General features: G+C 39.9%; 1 protein-coding gene across 1 annotated transcript in view; it reads left to right on the forward strand.

Moving 5' to 3' along the window:
- Positions 1-1,743, forward strand: part of LOC138980712 (solute carrier family 35 member F3-like) — a 13,427-nt gene extending 11,684 nt beyond the window's left edge. The window contains exon 7 of the mRNA XM_070353620.1: positions 1-1,743. This exon is cut by the window's left edge and continues 1,157 nt beyond it. The gene's annotated coding sequence lies outside the window, so the exon portion shown is untranslated.
- Positions 1,744-12,138: the final 10,395 nt, after the last annotated feature.

The following is a 12,138-nucleotide window of genomic DNA, read 5'->3' on the forward strand; positions in this document are numbered from 1 at the left end:
CGTCCTCCTGCCTTTGGGACTCTTTAAAATTCCGCTGAGGGAGTACTTGGGCACCCTTAACATTTAAACTGAGGGCTCCAGGATCCCCTACGTAGAGCATTTGCGGGAAGCCCAGACCTGGACGATACTTCGGTCTGTCAATTCGCTGTACAACAAAGATGAACAACCATCTCATCCCTTCTGAATCTCTTTCCTGTGACAGTCGTCGTGGAAGCCTGGGGGCAGAAGAAAAAGGTTCAAATCCTCCTCCAGGCTGTTCTATTGATGGACAGTCCCTGCCCCTAATGCTTTTACTGTCAGGGCGTAAAACAACATGAACTCAGTATTTGTTGGCAGTGGCCATCTGCGTGCAGTTCTACACTAATCGTCATAAAAAACCTAAACACATACATTTAGCTGTAGAACTTTGTGATGCGGCCAGTTATAGTAAAACCAAGTATATTGCCAAAAAGGTAATTTAGTCCCCTACTGTTTGAAACAAAGAGTTTCATTTTTCATCAATTAGTTTTTATGCAGTGTACCGGAGTCCTATGACACCCCCCAAAATCAAATTCGCAAAAGTAAATTTGCAGACACTAAAATACAAAAAAAATCAAAATAAGCAAGAGTGACCCCGTTTATGATCGCAAATCGAAGAACAACTCATTTTCTACCCACACAAATTGATTTGGTTCAGCTGTTGTGCCTAGCAGTGTTGTTTTGCCATTTTGAAGAAAACTGGTGTCAGCCTCGTCAGAAGCCATAAAAGGCTTGTTTTCGCGTTATTGTGTGTGTGATATGTGGGTAAAAACCCCGTAGTTTAGTAATGGCAAGTTGTATTGCTTTTAAATTTGACACGAATACTGTTAATACAATTGCAAAAGAGTGTGTAAAATATCATGGCGTTTTGATGAGGTTTTTTGGACGAACTGCATCACAAAGTTCTACAGCTAAATGTATGTGTTTAATTTTTTTATGGCGATTAGTGTAGAACAGTTGGCTCCCGTGTCTGCATCCTCCTCCGACGATGAACAATAATAAAATACAAGCTAGGATTGGCCAGGCGACCACCGCTTATAAATCGTACACAAGACGTATCCATTTGAGAAATGTAACAGTAAAGGTTTGTTTGTTTGTTTGTTTGCTTGCTTAACGCCCAGCCGACCAATAAGGGCCATATCAGGGCGGTGCTGCTTTGACATAATAACGTGCGCCACACACAAGACAGAAGTCGCAGCACAGGCTTCATGTCTCACCCAGTCACATTATTCTGACACCGGACCAACCAGTCCTAGCACTAACCCCATAATGCCAGACGCCAGGCGGAGCAGCCACTAGATTGCCAATTTTAAAGTCTTAGGTATGACCCGGTCGGGATTCGAACCCACGACCTCCCGATCACGGGGCGGACGCCTTACCACTAGGCCACCGTGCCGGTAACAGTAAAGATCTCGCTCTGATGTCATAGTGTGATTATAGTTGTGGTAAACTCAAAAACTGTTTCGTAGTTGTATTCTGGGGATACATAGTACGTACCAGTATTGTGTTCAAGAAGAAAACGGTTTTCTGTCCTTACACAGGAGACATTTACCGTGAGTCCCAAAGTGCTGGCTATTGTCATTGATTTGAAGTTTAACTGCGTTCGCAGATTGAAACAAGACACACCATACCCCGAATTCTGTGCGAGTTCCAACTGAAACAGGGAATCACATGAGACATGAGTGCCGCCAGCACTGCGCGTGTGCAACCGGATGTTTTAGGGATATTTCAGCACATGCGCATGATGTGTTGACGTCATATTGACTAGCTAATATATTCAGCTTATATCATCTGCCACTACCCTCTACATCTTCATTGCATTACTAAGCTCTTATCTCCTTTAACCCTACCCCTCCCCTTGACCCCAATTTGCCCCCCTCCCCTTGATCCCAATTTTCCCCCCTCCCCTTGACCCCAATTTGCCCCCCTCCCCTTGACCCCAATTTGCCCCCCTCCCCTTGACCCCAATTTGCCCCCTCCCCTTGACCCCAATTTTCCCCCCTCCCCTTGACCCCAATTTGCCCCCCTCCCCGCTCACACACAATCACAGCTAAAAAAAATATCAAAATTAAAAATATGTAATCACTTGACCGCATTTACCAAATTATTTTAACATGACGCTTGCAGACTAAGTTCATGTGGCGTTGCTTTAACACGGTAGCATACACTAACATGTTGGGATTCATCGGAGTTTTAACTTTGAGAAAAAGACACCACACAGATTTAAAAACCCACATTGTTGGGAGCGTGACTTCATTATACATGTATTCAGGGATGTCATCGGAGAACCAGCTCGCCGATCCACTGTGTCCTTTCAAATATGAACCCAAAGAAATTCGCCTTACCCTGAACCATTTAGTATGCAAATTAACCCAATACATTCGCCTTACCCTGAGCCAAACATTCTCAATTGGTACTCAACCTAAGAGGCAAACATTCTAGACTGAACCTTAACATACGACACTTGCCTTACCCTGAGCCAAACATTCTCAATTGGTACTCAACCTAAGAGGCAAACATTCTAGACTGAACCTTAACATACGACACTTGCCTTACCCTGAGCCAAACATTCTCAATTGGTACTCAACCTAAGAGGCAAACATTCTAGACTGAACCTTAACATACGACACATGCCTTACCCTAAGCCAAACATTCTCAATTGGTACTCAACCTAAGAGGCAAACATTCTAGACTGAACCTTAACATACGACACTTGCCTTACCCTGAGCCAAACATTCTAGATTGAACCCTAACCTAAGGCATTTGCCTTACCCTGAGCCAAACATTCTAGATTGAACCCTAACCTAAGGCATTTGCCTTGCCCGGAGTCAAACATTCTAGATTGAACCCTAACCTAAGGCATTTGCCTTACCCTGAGCCAAACATTCTAGATTGAACCCTAACCTAAGGCATTTGCCTTACCCTGAGCCAAACATTCTAGATTGAACCCTAACCTAAGGCATTTGCCTTACCCTGAGCCAAACATTCTAGATTGAACCCTAACCTAAGGCATTTGCCTTACCCTGAGCCAAACATTCTAGATTGAACCCTAACCTAAGGCATTTGCCTTACCCTGAGCCAAACATTCTAGATTGAACCCTAACCTAAGGCATTTGCCTTACCCTGAGCCAAACATTCTAGATTGAACCCTAACCTAAGGCATTTGCCTTACCCTGAGGCAAACATTCTAGATTGAACCCTAACCTAAGGCATATGCCTTACCCTGAGCCAAACATTCTAGATTGAACCCTAACCTAAGGCATTTGCCTTACCCTGAGCCAAACATTCTAGATTGAACCCTAACCTAAGGCATTTGCCTTACCCTGAGCCAAACATTCTAGATTGAACCCTAACCTAAGGCATTTGCCTTACCCGGAGTCAAACAGTCTAGCTCGAACCTTAACATACGACACTTGCCTTACCCTGAGCCAAACATTCTAGGTTAAACCCTAACCTGATACACTTGCCTTACTTTGAGGCATACATTCTAGACTGAATCTTAACCTAAGGCACTTGCCTTACTTTGAGGCAAACATTCTAGATTGAACCTTAAGTCAAGACACTTCCCGTACCCTGAGCACAACATTCTAAATTGAACCCTTACTTAAGAACTTTCCTTACCCTGAGCCAAACATTCTGAATTAAACCCTGACCTAAAACATCTCCCTTACCCTCAGCCAAACATCCTAAATGTAACTCTTTCTACAGACACTTTCCCTACCCAAAGCCAAACATTCTAGACTGAACCTTAACCTAAGACATTCGTCTTACCCTGAGGCAAACGTTCTAGACTGAACCTTAACCTAAGACATTCGTCTTACCCCGAGGCAAACGAACTAGATTGAACCTTAACCTAAGACACTTGCCTTACCCCGAGGCAAACGAACTAGATCGAACCATAACCTAAGACATGTTTCTTACCCTGAGGCAAACGTTCTAGACTGAACCTTAACCTAAGACATTCGTCTTACCCCGAGGCAAACGAACTAGATCGAACCTTAACCTAAGACATTCGTCTTACCCCGAGGCAAACGAACTAGATTGAACCATAACCTAAGACCTGTTTCTTACCCTGAGCCAAACATTCTAAATTGAATCCTGACCTAAGAACTTTCTTTTCCCTGAGTCAAGCATTCTAAATTCTATCATGACCTAAGACACTTCCCTTACCTTGAGCAAAACATTCTAAATTGAACCTTAACCTAAGACACTTGCCTTACCCTGAGGCAAACGAACTAGATTGAACCATAACCTAAGACATTTCCCTTACCCTGAGCCAAACATCCTACATTTAACTCTTACTAAAGACACTTTTCCTACCCTTAGCCATACATTCTAAATTTAACCTTAACCTAAACCATTTCCTTTACTCACTACGGCCAAACTTCACCTTTGCAGACCAGTGATACGGTAATGTTACAACGCTGTGCTGTTTTGTTTATTCTTGTCAGGCAAAAAAAAAAAATGGTCTGTTTACGGTAACCCGACCGACCCTATTTTTTTCGCGCGACCCTAGACTTTTTTTTGGCATTTGGGGGAAAAAAAAAAAATCTTGGTTTTTTTGCAAAATAACGTAAAAATATGGTTTTTTGGAGAAAAAATAAAAAATAAAAAATCCCGACCTACCGACCCTATTTATTTGGCCTATGTTACCGTAAACAGACCTTTTTTTTTTTTGCCTTATAATTTTAGAGCCTAATAAATAAGAACCGGGAAAAAAAGGGTATACGGTGTACGAAAAGTGGTCCAACGATGCTACAAAGTGTGGTCCACAATACCTTGGAAGAGACCCAGAAGTACTTGGAGAAAAAAAACCCGCTTCAACGGCATATTTATCGTAGGTACAAAGGCACCTTTACTGCATGGTTCAAGGTGGTTCAAAGAGCTTGAGTGGTTGAATACCGTGCTTAATATTTTCTAATTGAACAATGGTCTGCTGAACCGCTGGCCTGATGTTTCGGTGAGGTTTGGACAGAATATTTTTCAGAGCACGTTTAACTTAGTCATTATTGATTAATTGTTATTTGAGACTTTAAGTGTTTCGGCCAGTTCACTGTTAATACCGTATTACATTGTTGAATAATTGTTGTCTTGACCTCAACTTGCATGTACATGATTGTAGATGAATTATGTTCTAGTAGATCTTGGAAATGCTGTATGGCAAAAGTTATGATGACCGATTCGGAATATTTGTAGTAAAACTTAGGAAACAAACATGTACATATACACACTACTGTGATGAAATTCAAATGTGTGTCTCGTATGGATGTATGAAGTGATGACATGCATATATCGTATATGCCGCTCTTAAAAAAGCTAACGACTAGTCACGCTTTTTTTTCTTTTTTTTTTAAGAGTATTGCATGTCAGCTGGTGCATTGCTTTCGCAGGAAAAACAATGGATGCTGAAATAATTGTGCATTAAAAATGCGACGCTGCCTCTTTTACAACTTTAAACAAAACTCACGTATTGTTGTGCATGTTTCTTTTTACATTTAGTCAAGTTTTGACTAAATTTTTTAACGTAGAGGGGGGAATCGAGACGAGGGTTTGGTGTATGTGTGTGTGTGTGTGTGTCTGTCTGTCTCTGTGTGTGTGTAGAGCGATTCAGACTAAACTACTGGACCGATCTTTATGAAATTTGACATGAGACTTCCTAAGAATGATATCCCCGGACGTTTTTTTTCTTTTTTTCGATAAATGTCTTTAATGACGTCATATCCGGCTTTTTGTAAAAGTTGAGGCGGCACTGTCACACCCTCATTTTTCAATCAAATTGATTGAAATTTTGGCCAAGCAATCTTCGACGAAGGCCGGACTTCGGTATTGCATTTCAGCATGGTGGCTTAAAAATTAATTTATGACTTTGGTCATTAAAAATCTGAAAATTGTAAAAAAAATAAAAAATTTATAAAACGATCCAAATTTACGTTCATCTTATTCTTCATCATTTTCTGATTCCAAAAACATATAAATATGTTATATTTGGATTAAAAACAAGCTCTGAAAATTAAAAATATAAAAATTATGATTAAAATTAAATTTCCGAAATCGTTTTAAAAACTATTTCATCTTATTCCTTGTTGGTTCCTGATTCCAAAAACATATAGATATGATATGTTTGGATTAAAAACACGCTCAGAAAGTTAAAACGAAGAGAGGTACAGTAAAGCGTGCTATGAAGCACAGCGCAACCGCTACAGCGCCAAACAGGCTCGTCACTTTCACTGCCTTTTGCACTAGCGGCGGATTACGTTCAGTTTCATTCTGTGAGTTCCACAGCTTGACTAAATGTAGTAATTTCGCCTTGCGCGACTTGTTTCTTTTTTCCCTCTATTTTCTTTTTATATTTAGTCAAGTTTTGACTAAATATTTTAACATCGAGGGGGAATCGAAACGAGGGTCGTGGTGTATGTGCGTGCGTGCGTGTGTGTGTGTGTGTGTGTGTAGAGCGATTCAGACTAAACTACTGGACCGATCTTTATGAAATTTGACATGAGAGTTCCTGGGTATGAAATCCCCGAACGTTTTTTTCATTTTTTTGATAAATGTCTTTGATGACGTCATATCCGGCTTTTCGTAAAAGTTGAGGCGGCACTGTCACGCCCTCATTTTTCAACCAAATTGGTTCAAATTTTGGTCAAGTAATCTTCGACGAAGCCCGGGGTTCGGTATTGCATTTCAGCTTGGTGGCTTAAAAATTAATTAATGACTTTGGTCATTAAAAATCTGAAAATCGTTAAAAAAAAAAGCAATGTATAAAACGATCCAAATTTACGTTTATCTTATTCTCCATCATTTGCTGATTCCAAAAACATATAAATATGTTATATTCGGATTAAAAACAAGCTCTGAAAATTAAATATATAAAAATTATTATCAAAATTAAATTGTCGAAATCAATTTAAAAACACTTTCATCTTATTCCTTGTCGGTTCCTGATTCCAAAAACATATAGATATGATATGTTTGGATTAAAAACACGCTCAGAAAGTTAAAACAAAGAGAGGTACAGAAAAGCGTGCTATCCTTCTTAGCGCAACTACTACCCCGCTCTTCTTGTCAATTTCACTCCCTTTGCCATGAGCGGTGGCCTGACGATGCTACGAGTAAAATGGCATTGCGTTCAGTTTCATTCTGTGAGTTCGACAGCTACTTGACTAAATATTGTATTTTCGCCTTACGCGACTTGTTCTTTCTCTTCACAGTATAGTTATTACGTGTGATAAGCTGGATGTGACTAGGAGTGAAGTATCTTTAATTTCATAAGTATCGTTGGAGTGTGACACCCATTTCTATGCCGAACTGTGGAACAATTAGTATAATGTCTGAGCGGCAGTGTTGTATGCTGCTTTTAAACGAAACACGTTTTCTAAATAAAAACATAGTCAGCGCAGGATTACCGTACGTAGAATTACTTTTGCCAACCAGTAAAGGGCTGCTGTTTTCAATGATTTATGATTTAAATGAGGAAATACGGGTTTATGCAGGTTTTCAGCAAATGTGTAGTGTACGCTGAAAAGCAATCAGAAAAAACATGCTACAACTTCTAAAGCTTAAATCGCAAAGAGGAGAGAAAATAAAAGAAACCAAAATAGAAGAATAGATAAAATGTACAGGATACATTGTCATTATCATCGATTTATTTATTATCTTTTTTTGTTTGTTGAATACATATATACATGTATATATTTAATTATCGATTTATTTGTTATTTTTTGCTTGCCTGCTTACTTTCTTATGCTCAATCAAAATTGGATTTGCGTCGTTCTTGCCACACGCCAAAACAGATTTTTGCTCATGTGAATCATTCTTTTGAATTTTACACACAGTAGCGCCATTTAAAAAAATATGTTTTTCTAATGAAGTAAGGACGAGTTCAATGTTGGGAGGACGAAATTCTGTTGCCGTGTATTTGGTGTTGGGGACCCGGTAGCTCAGCTGGAAGAGATTTGGACATTTGTGGGTCACGGGTTCGAATCCGGACCAGGATGGACACGACTCAAGTTTATGTGCAGACGGTATCTATGTCCCACGACCGTGTCACCACCGTGGCACGTAAAAAACCTCGGTCATTCTGCCAGAACTGCTAGTGGCTGGTACGTAGCGCGACTTTCTTGCTGCTAGCTTTCCACTGGGAGGAACCGATTCGACTTTCCCAGCATTTGAACAAAATAGTAATGAAATGACATTATGTGAAGGGAAACAATGTATGCATATGTCAGGGTGTGTGTATCTGCGTGGCTCTCTTTACCAGCGTGTCTGACTGTCGGTCTGTTTGTCAGTGCGTTAGTGCATGCGTGTGTATCAATTCGCTGATTAAATTGCATTTGTTCGCGTGTGCATCTAAATACGTCGGTGTTACTTTTCACCGATCATCTTAAATTTAAAAGGTTTAAAAAAAATCACCGTTTAGTTGTTAAAGATTATCGCATAGACTGCTTATTTCAATTTCTCTCGTTTCGTCGTGCTCATGTTTTGATCTCTTTGCGATGTTTGATTTGTAAATATGTAGATCTGCTCATATAAGTATCACATATATGTCTCTTCATGAGAACAAGCAATAGAAATAATTTGACATGAAATTGTTTTTTCTGTGCCGGTGTGGTTTGTGTGTATGATGTGTGTGTGTGTGTGTGAGTGTGTGTGTGTGTGTGTGTCTTTGTGTGTGTGTGTGTGCGTTCGTGTGTGTGTGTGTGTGTGTGCGTGCGTGCGACCGTTGTGTGTGTGTGTGTGTGCGTGTGTGTGTGTGTGTGTGTGTGTGTGTGTGTGTGTGTGTGTGTGAGTCTGTCTCTCTGTCAGTTTCTTTGAGTGAATGAATCCTGTGCGTTAATGTAATTGGTTTTGTTCTGACTGATGAGGAGCGTTCAATTAGGCTCAGCCGGACCGCGGCACACGCACACATCTACACATACACACACGTGCAAACAACAAACGCGCACAAACTGACACACACACACACACACACTCATACATACACACACACATACACACACACACACATACACACACACACACACACACACACACACACACCACACACACACACACACACATACAGAGTAAATGAACAAGAGGAGAAGTAGCTAAGGAGGTTGGGGAGACGCCCGGCTGTATCAGGAGCAACAATTTAAAAGAAAAACCGTAAACTTATGATAGTTAGAAAATAAACAACTGAGAAGGGTTTATATATATCAACCTTGCGGGCTCAAACTCTAAAGAAAAAAAGCATCACACACACACACACACACACACACACACACACACACACACACACACACACACACACACACACACACACTCGCACTGTCGTGACTTGCACACTAAGTTGTATCATGTTATTTTGAAGTATAGGGGGCTTTTTACAGTGATTTTTGAAGGCCTCTTCACTGATTCATATTGGGCGCCCAGGCTCCATTTGTGATTTTTTTCTGTAGGCCTATTTAATTTTTGCTGAACTTAGATCTATCAAAGCTTATTCACTCTAATTAGGCCTTACGGTTAACCTGAGAGCGAAGGACTACCAAACACAAAATGAAATTTCTTCGCAAGAAAACAAGCTAGTTATCAGCGCTAGCCGCGGCATGAAACAACAAGTCGCGTAAGGCGAAAATACAACATTTAGTCAAGTAGCTGTCGAACTCACAGAATGAAACTGAACCATAGCGTTCTCTACTTGTTAAGATCGCCATGAACTGAACGCAATGCAACGCAGCAAGACCGTATACTCGTAGTCCACCGCTCACGGCATAGGCAGTGAAATTGACAAGAAGAGCGGGGTAGTAGTTGCGCTGGGAAGGATAGCACGCTTTTCTGTACCTCTCTTCGTTTTAACTTTCTGAGCGTGTTTTTAATCCAAACATATCATATCTATATGTTTTTGGAATCAGGAACCGACAAGGAATAAGATGTTTTTAAATTGATTTGAAAAATTTAATTTTGATAATAATTTTTATATATTTAATTTTTAGAGCTTGTTTTTAATCCAAATATAACATATTTGTATGTTTTTGGAATCAGCAAATGATGGAGAATAAGATAAACGTAAATTTGGATCGTTTTATAAATTTTTATTTTTTTTTACAATTTTCAGATTTTTAATGACCAAAGTCATTAATCAATTTTTAAGCCACCACGCTGAAATGCAATACCGAAGTCCGGGCTTCGTCGAACATTACCCGACCGAAATTTCAACCAGTTTGGTTGAAAAATGAGGGCGTGACAGTGCCGCCTCAACTTTCACGAAAAGCCGGATATGACGTCATCAAAGACATTTATCAAAAAAATGAAAAAAAATGTCTGAGGATATCATACACAGGAACTCTCATGTCAAATTTCATAAAGATCGGTCCAGTAGTTTAGTCTGAATCGCTCTACACACACACACACACACGCACAGACACACATACACCACGACCCTCGTTTCGATTCCCCCTCGATGTTAAAATATTTAGTCAAAACTTGACTAAATATAACAAAACTTGACTAAATATAAACAAGTCGCGTAAGGCGAAAATACAATATTTAGTCAAGTAGCTGTCGAACTCACAGAATGAAACTGAACGCAATGCAACGCAGCAAGACCGTATACTCGTGGTCCACCGCTCACGGCATAGGCAGTGAAATTGACAAGAAGAGCGGGGTAGTGGTTACGCTATGCTGCATAGCACGCTTTTCTGTACCTCTCTTCGTTTTAACTTTCTGAGCGTGTTTTTAATCCAAACATATCATATCTATATGTTTTTGGAATCAGGAACCGACAAGGAATAAGATGAAAGTGTTTTTAAATTGATTTCGGAAAAAAAAATTTTGATAATAATTTTTATATATTTAATTTTCAGAGCTTGTTTTTAATCCGAATATAACATATTTATATGTTTTTGGAATCAGCAAATGATGGAGAATAAGATAAACGTAAATTTGGATCGTTTTATAAATTTTTATTTTTTTTTACAATTTTCAGATTTTTAATGACCAAAGTCATTAATTAATTTTTAAGCCACCAAGCTGAAATGCAATACCGAACCCCGGGCTTCGTCGAAGATTACTTGACCAAAATTTCAACCAATTTGGTTGAAAAATGAGGGCGTGACAGTGCCGCCTCAACTTTCACGAAAAGCCGGATATGACGTCATCAAAGACATTTATCAAACAAATGAAAAAAACGTTCGGGGATTTCATACCCAGGAACTCTCATGTCAAATTTCATAAAGATCGGTCCAGTAGTTTAGTCTGAATCGCTCTACACACACACACACACACGCACAGACACACATACACCATACCCTCGTTTCGATTCCCCCTCGATGTTAAAATATTTAGTCAAAACTTGACTAAATATAACAAAACTTGACTAAATATAAAAAAGTGGTCCTTACTAGGAGCCCTTCCCCAACGGCCGATGCGCGTCTACACACCATACATGCACAAACTGACACACCGCCCACATTCACATACAAACACACACACACACACACACACACACACACACACACACACACACACACACACACACACACACACACACACACACACACACATACACACACACCACACACACACACACCACACACACACACACGAACATGCTTAGCGCAAGCACACACACACGAACATGGCTTAGCGCAAGGCTAGCCGGGTGACACCGGCGTCAGTTATCCACAGGAAGTAACTGCTCTTATCCGTAGCTTATCTTTTGGAAGGAGTTCATTCCCTTGCATTACCGCTTTTGCAAATTTGCTCTGTTGATTGCAGAAGAAAACTCAGTCAGACAGACCGACAGACAGACAGACAGATAAAAGAAGAAGATGGAATAAATGAAAGGTAAGGAGAAGAAACGGCAACAAATGTTAGAATCATTAGGTAGTTTGAAGATCGGATTTTACTTTCAAAGTTATTTATCGTCCATTTCATTGTATTTTTACATCAGATTTATTTCAGTTTCCGACCCGTGACCGCAAACGGTAAAAGCTTACATGCAGTCAGCAGGAGAAAAACTAACCGGGTTATTATATGTTACTGCAATCAACTTTGTTTATTTAAGTTTGTTTGTTTGTTTGTTTGTTATCGTTCGCACGGAGCCGCGGGGTTTGAAAAATGCATCCATAAACTGATAATACG

This window comes from Littorina saxatilis, linkage group LG11 (assembly GCF_037325665.1).
Source record: "Littorina saxatilis isolate snail1 linkage group LG11, US_GU_Lsax_2.0, whole genome shotgun sequence".
NCBI classification, from domain to species: Eukaryota; Metazoa; Mollusca; class Gastropoda; order Littorinimorpha; family Littorinidae; genus Littorina; species Littorina saxatilis.